Source organism: Periplaneta americana, chromosome 6 (assembly GCF_040183065.1).
Source record: "Periplaneta americana isolate PAMFEO1 chromosome 6, P.americana_PAMFEO1_priV1, whole genome shotgun sequence".
NCBI lineage: Eukaryota > Metazoa > Arthropoda > Insecta > Blattodea > Blattidae > Periplaneta > Periplaneta americana.
The window spans coordinates 124198781-124224358 of record NC_091122.1 but is presented as its reverse complement, the minus strand read 5'-3'; the positions used below and the strand labels follow the sequence as shown (position 1 = coordinate 124224358).

Here is a 25578-nt window from a genome sequence, read left to right as displayed (position 1 = left end):
GGTTTGCATTTACCTCGTGTAACAAGCTTATAACAAACTAATCCTAACATGGTATACACCGCAGGACTACCCACAATCTCCATGTGTCCCAGACATGTTTCCTATAGTTCCAACCCGCCAGAATTCCCGGAACATCTCCAGACGTGCATCCAAGGGCTGAATTAAATACAGAGAACAAATGAACATCAAGTAAACGCGACTAGGCAAAGCGTATCCAGACGAACTTTTTATACGTCCCGGTTTCCATGGTCACATTCTGCTGGACAAGTGACTATCGCATATTTTAAGTTCTCTGCATTCAGTTTTTTAAGTGACAAATAAGTACTGTGAGAACACAATGCTTTTGTCCTCAGCATGATATAGGCTATACGCGAACTTTAAAGGGAAATAATGGAAATATTAAACATTTACCATTGATTATATTTCATTAAAGAACCTAATATGTAACTACCAGCTATTTCATTATAAGAAAACTCATTTATGCATTTCGATTAATATTTATGACAAGAATTGAAAACAAAGGTATATAACTTTTAAATGAAACGTTTAAAATTGATACACTGCAATATAAACGAAAAGACCTAATGTTAGCAGAGTATTAGTCCTCCTTTTACTAATTCAAACATCTATGGTTCTTGATTATTGATGTAAAATTAGATTATCATTAATGAATTTTAAGAATGAAATTATTAATTCTGGTTGGTCCTCCTGCTTTGGAAGCCACGCTACGCCACTGGTTACATCGTTCCATCGTAGTTTCCGCCTGATACCCCATTTATCGGTCTGATTTTAAAGACGTATTCACGTCAAAATTAAATATGTAGAGTTGATAGTGTAGGGATGCTATTAGATGAAGTACTCTTGTTGGAAAATAATGAATAGTTACAGAAAAACCTGCTTCGTGTGTGCCAGAGAAAAATGGAAAGGAAAATCCTACAGCAGGAACTGCAAGACAGAATAAGGAACGCAGACATCAAAAGAAGGGGTGGTATGCAGGTTGCATTGATGCTGGCGTAGCGTCTCAAATGGAAATGGGGTGGACACGTGATCAGGATGGACTGCAGCTGGTACACCTATGCTTCGACCATGTGGGACCCACGCATTGGGAAAAGGAGCAGAAGACGTCCAAGGAGAAAATGGTCGGACACTTTCCTGAGAGAGACTGTAGCGCAGTGGACGAGAACAGCGAGGGACAGGCAGGCATGGAAAAGACTGGAAGAAATTACGAACACTATGTAAACTGTGTATAGTTGTGCACTGTTTATACAAATCCTTTTGTGTGTGTTTAGTTGGTATAATTTATGTGCTTAGTTGGTATAATTTATGTCTTTAGTTGGTATAATTTATGTGTTTAGTTCGTATAGTCTGTGTGTTTAATTGGTGTTTAGTTGGTATAATTTAGGCCTATGTGTTTAGTTGGAATAATTTATGTGTTTAGTTGGTATAATTTGTATTTAGTTGATATAATTTGTGTTTAGTTGCTATAATTTGTGTTTAGTTGCTATAATTTGTGTTTAGTTGGCATAATTTGTGTTTAGTTGGTATAATTTATGTGTTTAGTTTGTATAGTTTTTTGTACGTTTAGTTTGAATAGTTTGTGTGTTTAGTTGGTATAATTTTATTTATGTGTTTAGTTTGTATAATTTTGTGTGTGTTTAGTTTGATTAGTTTGTGTGTTTAATTTGTATAGTTTTTTGTATGTTTAGTTTGGATAGTTTGTTTGTGTGTTTAGTTTGTATAAATTATTTGTTCAGTTTGTATAGATTTATGTTCAGTTTGTATAGTTTATTTGTGTGTTTAGATTGTAAGTGTATAATGTAAGCTCTCTTGGATTGAATCCCCAAGTGTAGTAGACCTTCACAGAAACCTGCAGAAAAATATATTCTATTATCCATGTGCTAAAAAGGATAAATGTTCATCTTCCCTCTTGCTTAAAAAAGTCCCTTGTGCAGACGCTTGTATTTCCCTATTTTGACTATGCTGACATTTTACTGACTGATCTTTCCAGCGACAACAAAACGAAACTTCAACGTGCTCATAATTTGTGTGTACGTTTTGTAAGCAATGTTCGTAAATATGATCATATTATTCCATCCCTGGAAACAATAGGTTGGCTTAAACTAGATAAGATAAGAAATTTACATTCACTTCTCCTTCTCTTCGAAATCTTGAACTCTTCTATTCCTTCGTACCTGTCTTCTCGCTTCACTTACCTTTCTTCCCACCACAATCTGAACACACGCTCTCGCCATGAAACAATACTAACAATACCATCCCATCGCACCTCCTCATATTCATCCTCTTTCACAATAGTCCTGCCAAGACTCTGGTATTCGTTACCTGCTAGCATTAGGGACTGTCGAAATAAAACTCAATTCAAACGCAAACTTACTAGGCAATTGGTCAGTAATTGAGACTCGTTCAGACATGGTTTCTTGTAAATAGTTTTCTTAATATATCACAAAATATTTCAATATCCGGTAATTCCATCACTATAGAATTTTGTTATTCTAGGTTTAATTTGTAATTCAGTAAATATAAAAATATTCTTTGTTCTTAACTCCTATAATAAAATGTCTAGCTTTTATTAATCAGGTAATCTTGTCGTACTTTAATTTTTATTGTAATTGTAATTGTAAATTTAATATTAATTGTAATTTTATTGTTCATATTATAGTTGTAATCCCCTGGTAGAGGGGCAGAGAAGGCCTGACGGCCTTATCTCTACCAGGTTAAATAAATAAATACTACTACTAATACTACCTTCAGTTCACCCTACACTACTTTAGGATGCCGTTGCCCTTATGGAATTTCAGACTTTACATGTTCATATTCATACAGTATAAAGCTAGACAGCAATACTAATTCTGAGATATGAGCTTAAATAATGAGATGATAGACGATTAAAGTGACAAGGGTCCTGAGTACAATGGATGAGTAAAGTTGAATGAAAATAATAAATGAGTATATCTGTTGACTGTGTTAGATATAAACATGTTCTATAATAATGTAGAGAAGATAAAACAATAATATTAATTCTAAGGTAAGAGATTATCAATTTCATGTATAAAACTTGGGAGAAAATGCTACAATATAAAGTAAGAATAGTGTAAAAACAGGTGTTGCGGTAGCACCGAATACAGAAATATGAGGGCCACAACTACTTGGTAACAAGTTGGTGGCAAACATATGTCGTCATCATCATCATCTTCATCATCATAACACACGGAAGATGTACAAAATAAAAATAGGAATAATCTATATATAGGCTACTTCATTGTTGTCTCGCCATGCGGAATTCCAAGCCCACCGACTGGACTGGAGTTGGGTGGGAGGATGTCCCGGCAGATTACATCTCAGAGCAAACTCGTGACTCACGATCCCTCTCTTACTGGACTTGATTCCAGACGTCTCCACCCATGCACAGCAATTCATTGTCGTTGCTATTTTCTTCAATTAATTGCCTCTTCATTCATATAACATTAATTTATTCATTAATTAATTCATTACAATAATTAATTGTAAATTGTTATTCTTTGTTACGGTACGTAACTTGTTTTTCTTAAATACTTCTATTTCTTGTTCTTTCTTATTCCGCTATTTTATTTCTCTTCTCATATTTTCTCTATCACTTCTCCTTTTCCACGTTTCTCTTCTTTCTTCTCTCTCCCTGTTTGTTATCCTGTTCTCTTTCAATTTATTTTCCTTATTTTATTTTTATTCACCTTTAATTACACATCTCGCTTTTCTTCTTCTATTGTTTCTTTTTCTTTTTTACACTCAGTTCCCTACCAATTTCTCTTTCTTTTTCAATACTCTTACTCTACCAATTCATTTCTTCTACCTTCTTTTTATTGTCATATTATTTTCATTTTTTCTGTTTCTTCCCCTAACTTTATTCTTTTTTTTTTTTCATTTGTCCTCATTTTTGCGTACATGTAAATTAACAAGTAACTAAATAAACAATTAATAAATTAAGTAATTAGATAATGAACAAACATGTACAAGATTAATAATTAGTGAACAAATATCGAACGAAAAAATGAACTGGAAAACGAAAAAAAATGAAGGAACAGATAAATGGGCAAATAAAGAATAAACCGCAAACTAATAAATTAACTGCTTACTGAATAAACGAATAAATGAAGCTGTAGGCCTATATTAACGAGTGAAAAAGGAAGTCAACAAAATATAGGGTGGACGATAAGGTAGTACATTAATTGACAGGAGCCATAGAACTCATTATTTAGAGTAAGTTTTGTCAAATAAAAATAAAATACTGGACTTACGGATAGTGAGATAATTACAAGTGTTTAGAAAGCGCTGACGGCAATTGCAACATGTCTCAACGACGCATAAGTAATACCCCACAACCCATGCGGTCAGCGACTTGAAGGGGATGGGTTAAGTTCAACTACCTTTCACCGTGTATCTTGCAGCAGGTGAGGGGAGGACGGCAGCAAACAAATGTACTGAGCTTCGGTGCAATACTTTTCGAGCTAATCTGGGGATAAATCTTCGCACAAAAATGACCTACGTAAACTCCGGATAGGGACGTAACTGTTATTTGTTTAGTTTATGTAATTTAATGTCAGAAAATGTAAATGAATAACCCGAAAGAACAAAGTAGCTCGTGTCCAGGCGCAGTTCAACAATGAATGCAGAATTATCAACTTACAATGCAATACACTAACAATTCAATATAAAGTATGGCGTAATAATTGTAATGTAAGCAAGAAATACGTACAGCAATAACAAGAAATATCGTGAAAATCAGGAAATTATGTCCAAATTAGTGAAAACACTTAGGATTGAAGTTTCAGTTACAATAATGAAAAAATAAAACTGATGTAACTTTGTGAACAAGATGTAATTAACATTACAGTTTGTTGTTTTACGAATCACTCATTCTGGGCGTTAATAATGAAATAAAGAATAATAATGAAATAAACTCTGTAAACCGCATTCCACTCACATCTTACAGGTACTGTTCAAAATGTCCACCATCAGCGTGTGTGCAGCTTTCACATCTTCTATTCAAATTATGACGAACTCTGGCCAGTAGTTCTTCACTGTTCCGAATTTCTTCCGCGGTCTGGATCATGTCTAAGTACTCACGATTTATGAACTCTGGCATCTCGTAGTTTTGAAATAAACTAAACTGTATCGCTGTACGTCCAACTGCACAATAATGCAATGTAAACATCACAACAGCTAATCAGTTGCGAGTACTAGGCAAACTGTCTGCCGTCCGGACAGCGATGCCAGATTTTTAGACCTTCTGTACTTGACCCGACAATCAATGTTTCCAATGTTTCTTCAATCGATTAATTCGAAATTTGTGAATTTTCTAATTAAAATACTGCTGCAATGTGAACATAATAAACGTTCTCTTCGTTGTTATACAAGAAATTAAACCGTATTTTAAACAGTATTCGTAAAATACGTGATCGAAATGTCGGCATAAAAGTTTTATTTCTTCAAAACCGTCGCAAAAACGAGCAAAATGGTATTATACTTTTTGGTTCGTTGTTTCAAGGAATCACATCCTACAATTAATGTACTACCTTACCTTCCACTCTGTATATTAATAATTAGAAGAGAGCATGAATGGACGACAGTACTGCAGAACAATATTTAAATATGTCAAAAATGAATTAAATGGATGAACGAATGAATAAACACATGTGAGAGAATAAATGAATGAACAATGAAATCAATGAACGGACGACATACGGGAAAAAAAAGAATGAATGAGTGATAGACCGAATGAATGAAGTCGGTTGCAGAATGGGTACGCTCTCACTCAGTGATGTGAGTCACACGTTTAATACAAAGAGAGATGCTCGCACTTGTTATGCACGGAACGCACCGCAGCGTAGCGGTGACGTGTGTAGTGGCCATTCATCAGTAGCTTACAGCACTTTCTAATTGTCGAGCAATTGTACAAGAATCAAATAATGTCAATTTAATTACTATTAACAACTGAAGTTAATACATTCCTGTGCATTAATATAGCATTAAAATTGTAGTGCAGGCAATTTGTTATAATAGTTAGTACGTACTATGGTTGTTTCCTGATATTTATATGCATTTTCAGCACTCCAGACAAAAAAAGCAACAGAAAGACTGCCGCAAGGAAAAAAATCAAATTCCCGTTACCGAATTTACTAACGAAGTTACCTTATCACGGTATTCTACGTCATTCCTCCGCTGTCCTTCAAGTTACCGACTGCAAACAGTACTTCAGAGGTTAACATAATGAAGAAAGAATTAACGAATGAATAAACTAATTGATAAATCAATTAAATAAATGTACTAACAAACTAATAATTTAACCACGAAAAAAACAAATGAACTGATGAGTGAAAAGTAAAACGAACGGCCAAATGAATAGACTAACTAATTAACAACATAGCGACTAAACGAACGAATGAATGAACTAATGAGTGAACAATTAAGCAAACGACCGAACAAACAAACGAATCAATAAATGAACAACAAAACGAACAACCAAATTAATGAACTAATAAGACAAAAACAAAACGAACTAAGGAACAAATAAGTGAACAAAAAAGTAACGAGATGATTTAAGGAATGAACTCCGAACGAATGAACTGAAGAATGGACAACAAAACGAACGAATGAAAAACAAGGAAACAAAAGGAAAAACTTAAGAAAAACAACGAAAAGAATGAATAAATACGAATAAACAACAAAACCAAGGAATCAAAAGCGAGTATACAACAAAGATAAAAATGAAAGACGAGTAAACAACGAAACGAACGAATGAAAAACAAACAACAAAATGAACTAATGAACTGAAGAGTGAACAACAAAACGAACTAATTAAAGAGTGAACAACAAAACAAAATAATGAACTAAATGTAAACGGTAATACGAATGAACGAACTAAAGAGCAAACAGCAGAATGAATGAACTAAAGAGTAAACAGCAAAACGAACGAATGAAAAATAAACAACAAAATGAATTAATAAATTGAAGAATGGACAACAAAACAAACTAACTTACTGAAGAGTGAAGAACAAAACGAACTAACTAACTGAAGAGTGAACAACAAAACGAACTAATTAAAGAGTGAACAACAAAACAAAATAATGAACTAAATGTAAGCGGTAATACGAATGAACGAACTAAAGAGCAAACAGCAGAACGAATGAACTAAAGAGTAAACAGCAAAACGAACGAATGAAAAATAAACAACAAAATGAATTAATAAATTGAAGAATGGACAACAAAACGAACTAACGAACTAAAGAGTGAACAACAAACCAAAATAATAAACTAATTATAAACGATAATTCCAATGAACGAACTAAAGAGTAAACAGCAAAACGAATGAAATAAAGAGCAAATAACAAAACGAACAAATTAACTGAAGAGTGAACAACAAATCGAACGAATTAAAGAGTGAACAACAAAACAAAATAATGAACTAAATGTAAACGTAATACGAATGAACTAACTAAAGAGCAAACAGCAGAACGAATGAACTAAAGAGTAAACAGCAAAACGAACGAATGAAAAATAAACAACAAAATGAATTAATAAATTGAAGAATGGACAACAAAACGAACTAAAGAGTGAACAACAAACCAAAATAATAAACTAATTATAAACGATAATTCCAATGAACGAACTAAAGAGTAAACAGCAAAACCAATGAAATAAAGAGCAAATAACAAAACGAACAGATGAACTGAAGAGTGAACAACAAATCGAACGAATTAAAAACGAGAAAACAAAGGAAACAAAAGAAAAAAACTAAAGAATAAATAGCAAAAATAACGAATAAACAACAAAACAAAATAATGAAAAGCTAATATACAAAAAGGAGAAAAAATGAAAGGCGAGTAAATAACAAAAGGAATGAACGAACTAAAGAGTAAACGAACAAATGAAAAACAAATAACAAAATGAACTAATGAACTGAACAGTGAACAACAAAACGAAGTAAAGAACTAAAGAATGGACAACAAAAGGAACTAAAGAGTGAACAACAAAACGAACTAAAGAGTGAATAACAAAACGAACTAAAGAGTGAACAACAAAACGAACTAAAGAGTGAACAACAAAACGAACTGAAGAGTGAACAACAAAACGAACTGAAGAGTGAACAACAAAACGAACTAAAGAGTGAACAACAAAACGAACTAACGAGCTAAAGAGTGAACAACAAAACAAAATAATGAAATGTAAACGATAATACGAATGAACGAACTAAAGAGTAAAGAACGAAACGAATGAACTAAAGAGTAAACAGCAAACGAATGAAATAAAGAGCAAATAACAAAACGAACAAATGAACTGAAGAGTGAAGAACAAAAGGAACAAATGAACTGAAGAGTGAACAACAAAACGAACGAATTAAAAACGAGTAAACAACAAAACGAACGAATGAACTAACAATGAAGAACAAAACTACTGAACTAAAGAGTAAATAACAAAACGAACGAATGAACTAATAATGAACAACAAAACTAATTAACTAAAGAGTAAATAACAAAACGAACGAATGAATTAACAATGAACAACAACACTAATTAACTAAATAGTAAATAACAAAACGAACGAACTAACAATGAACAACAAAACTAGTTAACTAAAAAGTAAATAACAAAACGAACGAATGAACAATAAACAACAACACTAATAACTAAAGAGTAAATAACAAAACGAACGAATGAACTAACAATTAACAACAAAAGTAATTAACTAAAGGGTAAATAACAAAAGAAAGGAATGAACTAAAGAGCGCATAGCAAAGCGAATTAATGAACAAAGGAGTAAACAGCAATATGAACTACCGAAGGCTAATGAATGAACTATCGAACGAATGAAATAATTATTAGTTAACAACGAAACGAACTAATGACTAAAAGTAGACAACCGAAAACGTGAATAAACGGTTGAACAAACGAATGAGCAAGTAAGTGAATGACGAAGCGAAAGAATCAATAAAAAGATAAAAAGCAAATGCTAGGGAGATGATAAAAATTGTGGGATAATCACCTATAATTGGTTGAAACATGTAGTTCCGTAACGTTTTATGGGTCAAAAGTAGTGTGACTTAGTAAAGGTGTAATAGTCTAGATAAATCTGTTTATGTTCCAATCGCAGATGTCTTCAATTGTCTATGTCTATCAGAAAAAACATTTTATCTCTAATTGTAGAAGGAGATGTCGAGAAAATCAAAACCTCTAGTGAGATTACTGTAGAAAATGCTGATATTATTGCCGTAACAACGCTGACAACATCATACTCTCATATTATGGTAGGAGAATAAAAAGGAATCGCTGCGGCAGTACTCGTATTTTGGATTGCACAGAACCAACGCTGGGAATTCTCGCTATTGCTCTGTTTCTTGTAATAAAGTTGGCAACGTTTCCACTTCTAACCACAGTGAAATATACGACAAGACGATATGCAATATGAAAACAAAATTTTAAGGCCGAGAGCATTGAACCGAGAATACAAAGAAGCAAACAATGGGGTTCGTTCAATATTCCATCTGAAGCCTTTCCAACGCACCCCACAATCAGTCATCTCTGTTTCTAAGAACTTGAAGACTACAGCGTGAGTAATAAACAAGATTGAGGCTCAAGAACATGGCTGAATAAATTCTATCACAACCAGAACCGCTCTCTCACTCTCCACGCTCCTTTGTCTATGTCGTGTAAGCGTGGGCAGAAAGGGTATAAAGTTTCTGATTGATGATATTATTATTATTATTATTATTATTATTATTATTATTATTATTATTATTATTATTATTATTATCATCATCATCAGGGAAAGGAAGTTCATTCCCTAAAAACGTGAAGAATATGTATGCATTTATGCCGTAAAAATAGATAAATATGCTACAAAATATGCATTATCAGTCTGAGATTATTTTAACAGAATAATAAGATATAGGTAACTTAAGTTTAGTCTATGGATTTTGAAGTGCTTGCCTCATTGCTGAATGCTCCATTTACGCTGTTACAGTTCACAGCAAAGCAGTGACGTACTGTATGTTTTCTGTTGTCATTCTTCGCCTGTTGTCACTCAGCATAGCTTTGTAACGGGAAAAACTTCGTTCTGCGTCACAAGAAGTGAGAGGGGCTTGCATAAAAGCTGTGAGCTGTTCTATAGAAAATTTTGCTGCTTTTGGGTTGTTTCTTCTTCAAGAATATCTTGAATTTCTTTAAATTGATAATAGCCAAGGTTTTTGGAAAGAATATTTGCTGTTTTCTCGTTCACTTTATCTCCTACATTTCCTGGAACTGATGTTAAACTGGATATTGTTCTATCGAAATCTGCTAAAGACTGCAGTAAAAAAATACAAATTGCTAACTTGAGAGGCTCCCTACGAGGGCGTCATCGTTACGTTCAAAATTCATAAACATAAATTAGTCGTGTTTACGAGGTTACACACTTTTAAAAATGAGGGAAAGACAAATAAACGTACATAATATGCAGTTTGCCTGCATAAATGTTAAAATATGATGCTTTTATAAATAAAGGCAAAATATGCACTTTTATACACAATAAAAGTAATATAATTGTATTCAGAAATTTGTGATTCATGTAGATAATCTTTCAGCATATTCACACAACGATAGAGAATAAATATGCAAATCCATGAACTTCCTTTCCCTAATTATTATTATTATTATTATTATTATTATTATTATTATTATTATTATTATTATTATCATTATTATTATTATCATCATCTTATTTAACTTCTTTACGAATACAATGATCATATGCACTGGCATAAGGTGACAATGTAATATCGATGCAATTAAAATGGACAGAGAGAGTGAAGGATTCCCATATGAAACGATGAGTTCAAAAACTCTCCCCAAGTCGAGAGAAGTAAAATTTTCAGGAGATGAGAAAACTGTAGCCTATAAATCTGTATTTTTTAAAACAAACTTAATTTTTCAAGTATCATATTTTACAATGATATATCAATTGCTCAATAAGTTTTTGTATTAGTTTGTGCATTAAGGCCTTATTAAACGACATTTGAAGGTTGTGCACTTGGGATACATTTGAAATCACTCACTTTTTTTTTTAAAGGACACGCATTGAACAGTGGTTAATTAGTGTATCAAGGGTAGAAAATTACACAGAAATATGAAGCCTATAAACTGACCTATTCATGGTCATAATCTCCAACCTCATTAACATTACCACTAGCACCAACAAGTACCTGAATGTAATTTACAGCATCATTATGTAAGAATTTCATCAAATATTTCATATTATTCAATTTCTTTTCATTTACAGGAATCTGACCTTCGTATGCATTCTTGGAGGGAGGTACAGGTTTTGTATTAGGTTTCAATACCCTGAAATATTGTGGCATGATACCATTCAATTGTGGTATTAACATAGTCCCTCCTGAACCTGAATCGCTTGTATTTTGTTACACTAAACTTTTCCTTATTTTTGGTGACACTGCCCTTAAAAAATATTTTAAATTAATTCCGAAAATCAATTATTTCATTGCCATTTACTATATACAAACATGGAATTTCTTTTCAACTAACTTAATTCATCCTTGATACATTTCCATGGACTCAACATTTCTTTTCATTTTTTCAATGACCGCAAAATGCTGGTCACGAGGTAGGAAAGATTGTCCCCGAACTTGGAACATTTGAAGGGTCCAGAGCCATGTTGGGCCAAGCGCCATTTATTACAAAGGGAGAAAACAAGAGTTAAAATTGAGTGATTACCATAATATAATGAAACATATAGCAAGTAATATAAAGTATGTACATTAAAGCTAAATAATATGACAATCTTCATTACACTACGGTATTCACTTAAATTGAACCCTTGCTCTCTCCGTTTTTATAAATGGCGTTTGGCCCACTATGGCTCTGAACCCTTTATTTGTTCCACTTTCTTGAACCTACCATGTCCTGGATTGGAATAATATTGAAATCACTGAATATTTCAAGAGTGCCGAAATATCTGTTAGGAGCGTGGATTTGGGCATTTCTTACCATAACTGGATGAAATATGTCTAAACTAATGCGATTTAAATAAAAAACACAAAAAAGTGACTTAGGGAGTTTTTGAACTCACCGTTTCAAATAATGCTACACTCCACACAAAGCACTTCACTAGCCTCTTCCTTAGTTCTTTCTCCAGAGGTCCGCAGAAGATGATATTTTTTTATTTAAAAAATTACTATGTACTGTAACACGGGATGAATCATAAGTAATGTCATTAATTTCAGAAAGTTATTCTTTGAGATATTTCTAACAAAAAAAAGTTAAATACAATTTTCCTTGTTTCTGCTTCCTTTTCGAGATTAAAATTGTTTCATGTGAAACATTTCATAGCGTGTTTTGGGAAAGCCATTGATTTAAATCCCAATATGCTCAGAAAATTTAAGAGAGCAGAGTACTATGATAATAAATTATTGAATTAATTTTAGTTTTGTCTTTTAAATGTGCAGAAATTTGATCCTAACGAATGTAATATTGTAAAATTCCTTTCCAGAACGAAAAGTTTGGATATTAGGTAATTTATGTGTTATCTAGCACATTCTTCATTTATATTACTGCTAATTACAGACGTATATTATTATTAACATTTTAAAAAATGTTAAAGACAGTTTGATTATTTTGGAAGAGACTATTTTATGTACTTTTGGGTAGGGAAACTAGCTTGAAATATCAAATGTATCAACTGTTACTAAAATTATTCAAAGATCCATGTTGACTAATTCATAACGACATGAGCAATGCAATGTCCTGTCCCTATTGCAAGGTAGGTTAGTTGGTTCTGTCTTCAATGCAGCACACTGTAACGAGGCGAATAGAGACGGAGAGAACAGGCAGAGAACTAATTATTATTTCTCGGAACTGGAAGCTGTGTTAAGCGCTTCGACTGCCTGCCTGTGACAAAAGAATAGAGAGAAAATGTTTTATATTGCTAGTGGGTTGTGTAACAGACACCTTTACGACAGCTAAAACCCAAGACATTATCTGTATACTTAATGGACTCGTTACGATTGCTCGTCTGTTTTATCAAATAAAATCTGTTTCTACGCTCAATTATTATTATTATTATTATTATAAGTCGAAGTCTAATGCATCGTAATATTACCACAGTCTAGTATATACCATCACGAAGCTCAATACGTAGTAAATATGCATCCATAGATAGTTGCTAACCACTAGGATCGCTAATATCGCCTCATTACAGACAATGCGAAATAGTACCTGCACAGTCTATTGTTCCTAGCACCCTCACAACTCAAGCTTCGTGACTGTATATATACTAGACCAGGCCTGCACAAGGTTTGCGCTCTCCGAGCCGGCTCACAGCTCATGAACGGAATGCAGATATTAGCTGCGCTCTGTATAAGGGTGGACTGGAAGAAGGGGTGATCTCGTACAAAATATACACAAAAGGAAGTACTATTACGAGTGCTTATGAAATGAATTCCCGTTCAGTGTTTGTAAAACTATCTTGGACTATTATTAATTAATAAAGAAATATTTATTTTACAGAAGTAATAGAAATTCTATAGCTACTTAAATGTACAATATCATTTTGTTATATTTTTATTTATCAGTACATCAAAACGAGATTTTATGCTGTTGGCAGCTGAAAGGAACAGTAGCCTACTGATCATAATGAAACATCAGTTACAGATGTTCGATGTCTGCCTTTATTAAAGTTGATTATAGAAAATAGTTTCTCACAAATATAGATGTTGAGCCAAACATAGCAATCATTTTCACAGCCAGCCTGTGTAGTCGTGGATATTATTGCTAATGTTTAGTCTTGTAAAACTCAACCAGGCTAGTAGTATTATTCAAACGATCTTTAGTCCTTAGGTCACATTGAAGATAAATAAATTCGAGCTGTAAATAGTTAAATGTTAAATGTTATGTTCCGTCTTTTAGATTCCTCCATACTGTACTGTAGCAGTAGGTAAGCAACGTGAAACAGTTACTGAGAATAGGCCTACACATTGCACTCCGCTAAATAACTGAGTGGTCGTTTCCCTCTCCTCTACCTATAGCAAGTCTATGTCATTCTGACGTATCTTCCTCTCCATTTCGGCGAGCGATAAACACTGCTCTCCCGCTCCGAAGGAGCGCGCGCGCTCGTTGAGCGCTGTTTGTGCAGGTATGTACTAGACTGTGATATTACATTGTTAAACACATTCCTACGTTCATCTATCATGTATGCATAAACTGAATTCCAATACACACTGTTTTGCCAATACCAAAGTTCTACCACAGTCTAGTAAATACAGTCACGAAGCTTGAGTTGTGAGGGTACTAGGAACAATAGACTGTGCAGGTACTATTTCGCATTGTCTGTAATGAGACGATAGTCGCGATCCTAGTGGTTAGCAACTATCTATGGATGCATATTTACTACGTATTGAGCTTCGTGACTGTTTATACTAGACTGTGGTTCTACGTTCAGCTGTAAGATTTGAAGCGAAATCTAATGCATTACTCTATTAATCTCTTTTACTAAAACCATACATTTCTACGTTAAGATGTCATGTTTGAACTGAGCTATAAAACAAATTACTGCACATTTTTAAAATCAAACACAGACATAATAAAAGCTATGATATATAAATTCTGTGGTGCTCGGGTAAAGGGGGATAAGTAATTTTTTGTGCTGATGAAATTATGTTCCTCGAACACACAAGTTAAATTATACAAGTGAGTGTGCAAAAATCAAAAGAATGCTAGCATACATACATACATACATACATACATACATACATACATACATACATATATACAAGTCCACACATGTGGAGTAACGATTAGCGCGTCTAGCCGCGAAACCAGTTGGCCCGGGTTCGATTCCCAGTCGGGGCAAGTTACCTGGTTTAGGTTTTTTCTGGGGTTTTCCCTCAACCCAATATATGCTGGGTAACTTTCGGTGTTGGCCCCCGGACTCATTTCACAGGCATTATCACCTTCATCTCATTCAGACGCTAAATAACCTAAGCTGTTGATTAAGCGTCGTAAAATAACCTTCTAAAAACTAAATAAATACATACATACATACATACATACATACATACATACATACATACATACATACATACATACATAGTGTATTTTTTTTCTGTTTATTTCTATTATTGTATTTGTATTCCTGGTGTTGTGGAAGAGAAGGCCTGATGGCCTTAACTACACCATAATAAATAAATAAAGACGCTTGATTCAGGTATTTTGACCCTTGCAAAAAGTAAATAGGCGGACTAGGTCACACAGGTCAGGCTGCGCAGTCATGACACCTAACACTTCCTTCTTATCACGTCGCGGTACACTCCGTCTTGAAACATAATATTCTTCCACACGTCCCGTTACCAACCACTACGCCTGTTGACTGAACAATGTGATGATGACTTATATTTTCTTGACATGAGTGTCCCTCAGCTTCGAGCATAGATATTATTTTCATTCTACCTCTTCCCTCTTCCCCTCCTACGCACATTTGTGATTAAATTTCTTTCTTATGACGCAACACACAGCTCGCTCACTAGTCAAACAACCAAGGACAGGGGCCATTAACGCTGAATCGAGCTGTAATATTATTTAAAGGTATTGCAAGTTTGCAAATGAAGTGCTCTTTGAGGCGTAAAATACAAAATTACTGCTCACTGATATGAAGAAGGCCTACATGTACGGCTGTCGATTTTCAAACATAAATCAGGCACTTCTAATTCCGTACCATGATCACAGGCAATGTAACTTAGTCTAGAACTTCACTTATTCCTTTGAACTAACGCCTTTTAAAAATGGGGGTGAGAGGGAATGAATGGTCCTTGTAACGAAGCCGAAACGAACATTGCAGATCCAGCATTTTGATAATACCATCAAGAGAATATGCAGTCAAGTTCAGCAACCGTAAAAGGGCTTTGAAAAGGGAACTGGTGTGTGAGAGAGGATATAATTCAGTAATTCCATGCAGTGGAAGGGTTTAATCAAATTTTCGTCTTTGGGACAAAGAGCAGAATTCCTGGAACCGTAGTTGAGTATTTGGTTTTAGTTCGATCAATACCCTTTGACAATCCCTTTGCCTGTCTGTGTATTGCAACACACACACATACACACGGCAATCTGACAACCCCGCAATTCAGGAAGCTGTTGCTCTATGCAAACAACGGACCGCATACCTCAACAACTGCAAATGTTTGCTTACGTGCCACAAGGAGTATTAGTACATTACCACTATACCTGTGTAGAGAAAGCTTGCCCTCGCGGATGAAATTCGCGGACTCAAGATCGGCAGGGGGCGACAGAATTCCAATCCTTACTGAAATGCCCAAGATAAAACTAATAATTTTATAAGGAATAAAGCTATAAATATGTTGAGAGTAATATAGACAGTTTAAAACAGGACGTTGATAATATAATGAACAACGCCTCGGAATGATCAGAGCCAGCTGTCTTTTCTTAAATTAAGAAAAAACTAACTCTATGAGTTTTAATTTGAAACCTCTTCCTGATTAGTTATTTTTGAATGTAAGATCACATGTTCAATTTCTTGTAATACATGTTGATGATTGTCTTTCTTGGGGAAATCATTTTCATTGCTTGTTAAGACGGTTACGGTATGGTATTTATCATCTATTTAATTAGAAATTTAAACAATTCCATTCCATTTCAGTATATGAAAAGTGCATACTTCGCCTATTTTGAATCAATTATTAAATATGGAATTACTGTTTGGGATGTAAGTAAGAGAATGAAGGAAATTTTATTATTACAAAAAATGTAATTCGAATTTTAAAATACTGCAATGATCGAGCTTCTTGTAGACTATTGTTTGTCGATTTAGGTATTTTAACAGTGTATAATTTATATATTTTGGATGTTTTAATTTTAATACATAATTCCTCAGATCATTTTAGTTTAAGAAATAAGATCTAGGAATAAAGTTCATCTTTCATTTCAGGTTGAATAAAACTCAAAATAGTCACTTATATGTTGGCCCAAAATTATCTACAATAAACTTCTTAGTAACTTAAAATTATTTTTTTACTTGGTTATTTAACAACACTGTATCAACTACTAGGTTATTTAGCGTCGATGGGATTGATGATAGTGATATGGTATTTGGCGAGATGAGACACAGGATTCGCAATAGATTACCTGACATTCGCCTTACGATTGGGGAAAACTTAAAAATTATTAAATACTGTTGCTTTTAAATCAAGAATTCATAAATGGCTACTTTTAAATCGTTTATATTCAACTGAAGAGTTTTCATAATTGAAAAACAATAATTTAAAATTATGATTTTTTTTAATATGCAGTACGTTCCTAGCTCGGACGGACCGTTCCGCGGTCTTGGACTGGGTGAAGATTGGCGCGCCTGCCGCCAGAGTAGCGCTGTAGCTACCGCTGACGCGCCAATCAGATCCGGCCGAGCTACGAACGCACTGTAGTATTATATGTTTTTATGATATTAAAAATTTTAATTTTAAATCATTTAAAACATTATTGTATAAATGGTTGGTTAATGTATTCTTTCCTACTGACGAATTTTTAAACATGGAGATTAAAAATATACAGTATTGTACATTGTTATGTAGTACTTAAGTTTGTAAATTTGACACTATCTATTGCTTGTATAGAGCCTAACGACAATAAAGATATTACATTAGTGATAAATAGCCCTAATTTATTCACTTACATAAAACCACCTGATATTAAATATTCAGATTGCGACATTATAAATTAGATAAAGAAATACAGTGAATTCCACTATTACAGGTTTAACCACCCAGGACAATTTCTGAGCATCATAATAAATATTATAAACAAGTACATATGAATAGCTGTATAGAACTCGCCAAACTTAGAAGACCCCAGCTCAGAGGAAAGAAGTCAAAGAAAATAAAGCGACATTACGACACCAAACATGCGTCTTCGTACGATAAATGTCATTGCCAATTTCGCAGAGACAAAGTATCTGAACATAAAAGTAAACTTTCGGGACAACAGTTATTTTTTAAGAGCATGTCCACTCAGTCCGAACCTCTGGTCAGAGCGAGCTTCGAGATATCAGAAATTATTGCAAAGAAACCTAAACCATTCTCAGATGGCGAGTTTGTTAAAGAATGCCTTCAGAATATTGCTGACATTATATGTCCTGACAGAACGGAGTTTGCTCAATTAAGCTTATTGTGACAGACTGTAGCTCGCCGTATCGACGAATTAGCGACCAATATAGTGGGAACTTTAAAATCCTGAGCCACAAATTTCGAGTTCTATTCTCTAGCACTCGATGAGAGTTGTGATGCTAGCGATACTACCCAGTTAGCAATTTTCTTAAGGGGGTTGATGAAGATTTCAATATTACAGACGAATTAGCTGCTCTTGTCCCCTTTAAAGGTACCACTAAAGCCATTGATTTAATGGGGGGAGGGGGTGTCACCAGTGAATTTCATTCCTTCGCAAGGTTTGCGGCATAGAGAATTTCAGAATTTCTTAAACATTCCCGATTCAGAATTAGAAGACACTGTTTATTACACTGAAATAAGATGGCACAGCTGTGGTAAAATTTTGAAGCTGGTAGATATCACAACGCAACTGAACGAACTTAATTCACATCTCCAAGGTAAAGATCAATTGATCACTACTATGTTTGATCATGTGAAGACTTTCGAAACTAAATTGCGAGTATGAGAATCATAAATAAAGAACAAAAACGTTATGTATTTTTCAGCTCTACAAAAGTGTAATGATCAAAATTCTCAAAATTATGGAGATATTATATCAGAACTAAGAAACGAATTCTCTGCTAGATTTCAAGACTTCAAGGAGAATGTTGCAAGTTTCAGTCTGTTTTCTTCTCCTTTCACTATTAACATAGACGAGGTCTCCGAGGATCTGCAAATGGAACGCGTTGATTTTCAACATGTGTCAGACCTAAGGAATACGTTTTGCAATATCCCGTTACTAGAATTCTATCGCAACTATTTTCCCAGGGAAAAATATCCGGGCATTAATAGACATACACTCCGTTACAGTCACTTTTCGGTAGCATACACATATGCGAGCAAGTGTTCTTCAGGGTGAAACATGTTAAGTGCGCAACGAGAACGGGAATCACTAACAGTCATCTGGAGAGTTCACTTCGAGTTGCTGCAACATCAATTAAACCAGATATTGGGAGCCACGTTCGTGAGAGCAGTGCCAAATCTTGCATTGCCAGGCAAAATATTAATTTTCTTCATATTTCAAATGTAATATAACAATTTCAATTAAACAAAAATATTACAGCCTATTAATCTTAGATATGTTCATCTTCATAATGTTGAATTTGGACATACATGAAAATGATCAAATATTATTTTAAAAAATTAAACCATATGGCCCGCAAACCAATCGACTTTAACCCTTTGCCAAGAAAGGTTGCAAACGCCTGGAGAAAAGTTAAAAAGTAAAGGTGATAATGCATCTCCTTGCTTTAGCCGCAGTGAATTGGAGAAGCATCTGACAGAAACTGGCTTATACGGACTCTGCTGTACGTTTCACTGAGACACATTTTAATTAATCGAACTAGTTTCTTGGGAATACCAAATTCAATAAGAATATTATATAAAACTTCTCTCTTAATCGAGTCATATGCCTTTTCGAAATCTATGAATAACTGATGTATTGCACCCTTATACTCCCATTTTCCTCGAATATCTGTCGAATACAAAAAATCTGATCAATAGTTGATCTATTACGCCTAAAACCACACTGATGATCCCCAATAATTTCATCTACAAATGGAGTTAATCTTCTCAAAACAATATTGGACAAAATTTTGTACATCAACAAAAGTGATATTCCTCGAAAGTTACTACAGTTAGTCTTGTTCCTTTTTTTTTTTTTTTTTTAAAGAAAGGTACATTTATGGATTCCTTCCATTGTTCTGGTACAATTTACTTTTCCCAAATAATAAGTACAAGCTTGTAAATTTCGCTAGATAATGCGCTTCCACCCTCTTGTATTAATTCTGCTGGAATTTGATCGATATCTGGCGACTTGTAATTTTTAATCTTTCCTATCGTAATTTCAACTTCAGAAAGTGTGAATTCGGATATAAAATGTTTTATCCACTTTGATGAAAAATTAATTTTTAATAAAAATAATTGTATTATTTTTATTAGTTCTGAACATGTCTTTTGTGTGGTGAGGCGATATTATTATTATTATTATTATTATTATTATTATTATTATTATTATTATTATTATTATTAAACTATCAGATAGAAACTGGCCTATACGGACTCTGCTGTAAATTTCACTGAGACACATTTTAATTAATCGAACTAGTTTCTTGGGAATACAAAATTCAATAAGAATATTATATAAACCTTCTCTCTTAACCGAGTCATACGAGTATGGCTTTTTGAAATCTACAAATAACTGTTGTACTGTGCCCTTATACTTTCAGTTTTCTCCAATATCTGTCTCGACACAGCGAAGATGTACCCGGATTTTTATATTTATCATATCAGCAATACAATGGTTGAAACCGAAAGTTAAGGGCTGGGACCCGGCCGTGAGCGGAGACGTTTCGTGTAACATTAAAAATTTTCCTCCGGAAGGTAAGTGAAATTGGAACTTCCCGTTATATAAACACACCTATTCCTAAACGACATGCATCACGAACAATTTATAGGAATTTCTCTCTCACATAACGAAGCAAATGGCCATTGAAAAATAAGCGAAAGCCAATAAAGATAATAAATGTGAAAATTATAGATACGCCTCTCATCACGGAAAAGGTAAGCCTACGATTAAGAAAAGAAAGGTACATGTAATATTTCACAATAGAAGGTTACAGTTTTTCTCAGCGCAATTTGATAAACCCTATGTTTTGCTTTGAGTTCTGACACTCACCAGAGTCCTGAGAAGTTTCCACGTTGCTCTATTCCACCATCTCTTAGGTGTGTCATCTTTATATATGACACAGGAGACCATCTTAAGAAGCAGCAGTTGAATTCGTCTGCACCTGAAGAGGAATAAAATAGTAATTTGTATTCACGTAGTAGCTGCGTAAGCCAAACAAAAATGGTTCTAATTCCTAAACCGTAAGAGATTGATCAAAACGGATGGGATTCTTGAAAAGTCGCATTTATTACCACACTTCACTCACAATATATCCTATCCATCTTTAACGGTTTAGCCATAATAGGCGGTTTAAATCTGTAAAATTACGTAAAATATTATTATACAAAGTAAAAAATAAGTAAGCAATTTTGTTAATAACTTTTTTAATTTTAGTTTTACAAAAAAAGTTTTATACAAAAGCTGTTGGAGGTAAACCATACAATATGAAACCAATGTTCCAAAAAACTTGGTTATTCAATATACAGAATGTGACAGTGAAATTTGTTTTTTAAATGGCACCCTATATTAATATTTACATATTCCGAATCTCCATTAAATTGTACGTATGAATATGTAGAAATTAAACCCTTTCACCTATTTCATGTATTTTAACTATTTATTAAACTCGTTTCGTGGACTTCATAAAGACATGTGATATTATGTCTAGTTGCATTTCTAAATTGGAAATGCACGTTGTCAGCCATTCTTTGAATGCTTTAATCGGACATGTTTCTTTTACGTGGTGTTCCCAATTCCGCCTCTAGGAGTGTTCCTTAATCCGCCCTAGTGCGATATTGGACGCACAATTTTCGAATGCTACTTTTTATGCTATTATTGCGTTTTGTGTTAGAGATGGGTTCAAAAAACGCAATTCATGGAATAAAAATAGCACATTCTGTTTATACAGCCAGAAACAAAGACAAAACTTGTTCTTCAAAATGTTAGCATGTGACCAAAATCCGCTAAAATGCTGAAAATCTTTTGCTCTTTAAAAATTAAAAGTCTTGCTTAGAAAATATTGTTCAACTATTTTCCTTTTAAAATATATACACTAGCTTATGAGTTGTGATGTTAACTAATTATTAGGCACTGACTTCCACGCTTGAGGACTGGTATTGAAATCCCGGCATGAGCATTGTGATCTGCCTATAGAATGCCTCTGCCCACTTTAGCCTCCTGTCCAATGAGTAATATGATATTTTTCCAGCCAGGCGTGAATCTGACCACATAACCCCGGGTGCGAATTAACGGGGGGGATGGGAGGGGATTTCCCTCCGGTTTGGTACGTTATCCTCCTCTAATAAATTCATATTAACATCCCTGCCAGAGATAACTTCTATCCCCGCTTATAAAATATAATTGTTTTAATACAAGTATACTTTATAAAGTAAAGTATAAAGTAAGCAAAGAAACTAATATTGATGTATTATCACCGGAAAGCTGACAAAAATCAATAACTTAGAAATTACACATCTTATCTTTAGCCGCTCATGGATATTATTATTATTATTATTATTATTATTATTATTATTATTATTATTATTATTATTATTATCAAGATGCAAGACAAGCAACTCAGTGCGACCAAGCGTTAAGCCGTATCAAATGAGGATAATGATAATTTTATTTATGGTATTCTCTGTTTAGGATTCTATCCCCCCCTCCATCAGAAATCTTAATTCGCACCCTGCATAACCCTACCATATACTTCCTGTCAAACCCCATGATCTTACTTAATCACTAAAGAGGACAATGTTATCAATCTTGTGTAACCAATTTTTTTTTATTGTGTCTGTTTCCAAAATGCATTGTGTGTCATAATTATTGTGCTTTTAATAAAGTTTTGTCAGGGTGCGATATTAGGAACACTGTTTTTTGACATCGCCAAATGTTGCTTATTTTGTTTTTCTCCACGAACGACAGTTAAAGTAGGCATTGAACAAATTCATGCTATTTAGATCACATGGTATTAATCCCAGAAAAAAATAATACGGTGTAATTATAATTTTATATGGTTATTTATTATAAATTTCGATTTTATAAAATGGGGTGCGATATTAGGCACAGTTCCCTTACTTCGTTACAATGGTGTTTCATTACTGGCCTTATACGTCTTATCTTCGAGAGTACATCACACACTTTAGTTTAATCTCTGTTCTCTGAATGTCAATATCATTTCTTTAAAGGAGGAAAACATCAACTGCCACTTGTATTATTGTTGTATCTTCTACTGCATAACTGATGACAATGTCTGTTTGCTTGTGTAATGCACAATACACGCCAGCTGACTTGCAGAAAGAATGAATGCTTATCCAGTAAACACCGCCGCGCTCTGTATCATGTGATGCTATCTTACCTCTGCACGGAAGCGCATGTGATCAAATAGTTGCACAATATGTTTGTTTAGTTCCAACCATAGAATGCCATATCAACACTATTTAATGCATGCGATTAAGATTCACATTGTATACAGGACGGTTCCAAAGTCTACCGACGGATTTTATGAGGAACGTGTGGGCGATGAAAGCTTCCTTATTTCTAGAGCCCGGATGTTAGGCAAAATGCCTTTTTTAAACTGAGTGTATGTATGAAAGACCTATTAGAGATAAATACGTTTCCACATATTTGCGGACGATAGGCCCAATTTTTATTTTGTCATTTTTTTTGTCTATTTTAGCTCCCGTTGCCTATTTTACCTAACACGTATATAGGTTGACAGTTGAAGGATGTCATCGGCCTTTAGAAGTCAATTGCCCACTACGGGATTGAACTCGCGAACCTCTGGTCCAACAGCTAGGACAGTATGCACTAGACCATCGAAGTTTATTCACCTCTTCACGTATGGTAATACCACAGTCTACCATATACAGTCACGAAGCTCAATATGTAATAAATATGCGTCCACAGATAGTTGTAAAAACAACTAGGATCGCTACTATCGCCTCATTACAGGCAATGCGAAATAGTACCTGCACAGTCTATTGTTCCTAGCAACCTCAATAACTCAAGCTTCGTAACTATAATACTAGACTGTGGTAATACGTTAAGGCTAATGACAGAATCTGTAAATTGCTCCGAAACGTTGGACAGCACGCGGTGGAAAGCCCAATCATTTATTTTCAACTCAATCGCCGTGAAAACCTACTACCTAAATTGAATTAAGTACTCTAAGATTCATTTCTGAATCCTCGAAAGAAAATAATCCATTCTATGGAGTCAGTCGCATTTAAAAAATGAAGTGACTCAGATAATGGTCGCCACTTTGTTCAAAGACATTAATGATATACTCGTGATCATTCTGACAAGTCATCCTGCTTGCCTGTAATTCCCCGAGCTCTGAATAGAACCAGATGTACGACGGGACCTTGAAAATATCTTATATAATTTGTGTTCAGTTCGTAACTGAAACTTTTTACAAGAGAAAAGACAAGTAGAGTAATTTAATACAGATGGCAAAGTCTGATAAAAATCAACTGACTGCAGTTCTGCATTAATATTCCATATCGAAAAATACAAGTGAGACAAGTAATAACGGAATCAACAAACGAAGCAACAACTAAATCAAAAAACGGAGTAACAACAAAACCACCAAACCAATCAATAAACAAACCAACCAACAACTAAACCAACAAACCAACCAGAGCCAAACCAACAAACCAAATAACAAACAAACCAACAAACCACCAGACAACCAAACCAACAATCAATCCAACAAGCCAATAACCAAATAACAACCAACAAACCACCCGACAACCAAACCAAAAATCAACCTAACAAGACAACATCCAAATAATAACCAAACCAACAAACCACCCGAAAACCAAACCAATAATCTACCCAACAAGCCAACATCCAAATCAACGAGCTAACCAAGCATCAAACCAGCCAACAACAAACATCAAACCTGCACCCCAACAAATCAATCAAAAGCTAAATCAGACGAACAAACCAATCAACACACCAACCCAAACTCTCCAGCAAATCAACCTAACTCAACCAGTAAACCAAACCAACCCAACCAACAAACCAAACAAACCAACTCAACAACCCAATAAATCAACCCAACCCAACCAGCACATCGATCAAATCAGCCCAGCCACCAATAAACCAACCCAACCCAACCAAGCAGATTGCTACATACAGCACACTGGACCAAGATGCAGAGGAAAATTTTGATGTGTTAAAAACTAAATTAATGTTATGAAACAAATCAAGAGTCGTTAAAGAAAAGCTGGTCGTGAATTTGGTTTGATTAAGGGGGGAATTCATCTTTAAGTACCCGAAGTACTGAAACATTTGTCAAATTCGGTATTTTTTTCTCAGCAATGAATTAATCTGTCACCTTCAAATTATATATGCTAAATATACACTAATTTTTCAATTGTACAGTATTTTCATATTTAGTGAAACTATTACCGTTACGGGTTATTAGAAATACAAAATGACTCCGGTAACTTCTGTTTATTCACACGCTTTCCCCTAATAACTTATCAGTTGAAAATTTGCGTGGATTTGTATTTTATACTTATGAACAAACCTACCTAGAAATACTTGTTTAATAATTATATCTTATTAAAAAATATTTTTGACCTAATAAAATTTAAAAAACGCAACTTTAAAATATAAATTGAAGTAAATATTGCTAGTGAAGATATTTAATATA

General features: G+C 34.1%; 1 long non-coding RNA gene across 5 annotated transcripts in view; it reads left to right on the top strand.

Moving 5' to 3' along the window:
• The window catches only part of LOC138701702 (uncharacterized), a 170611-nt gene that overhangs the window by 37936 nt on the left and 107097 nt on the right, over positions 1 to 25578 (top strand). For all 5 annotated transcript variants that reach the window (XR_011332674.1, XR_011332672.1, XR_011332671.1 and 2 more), the window contains exon 2: positions 20476 to 20629. This is a non-coding gene — a long non-coding RNA (uncharacterized lncRNA). The remainder of the gene's footprint in view (positions 1 to 20475; positions 20630 to 25578) is intronic.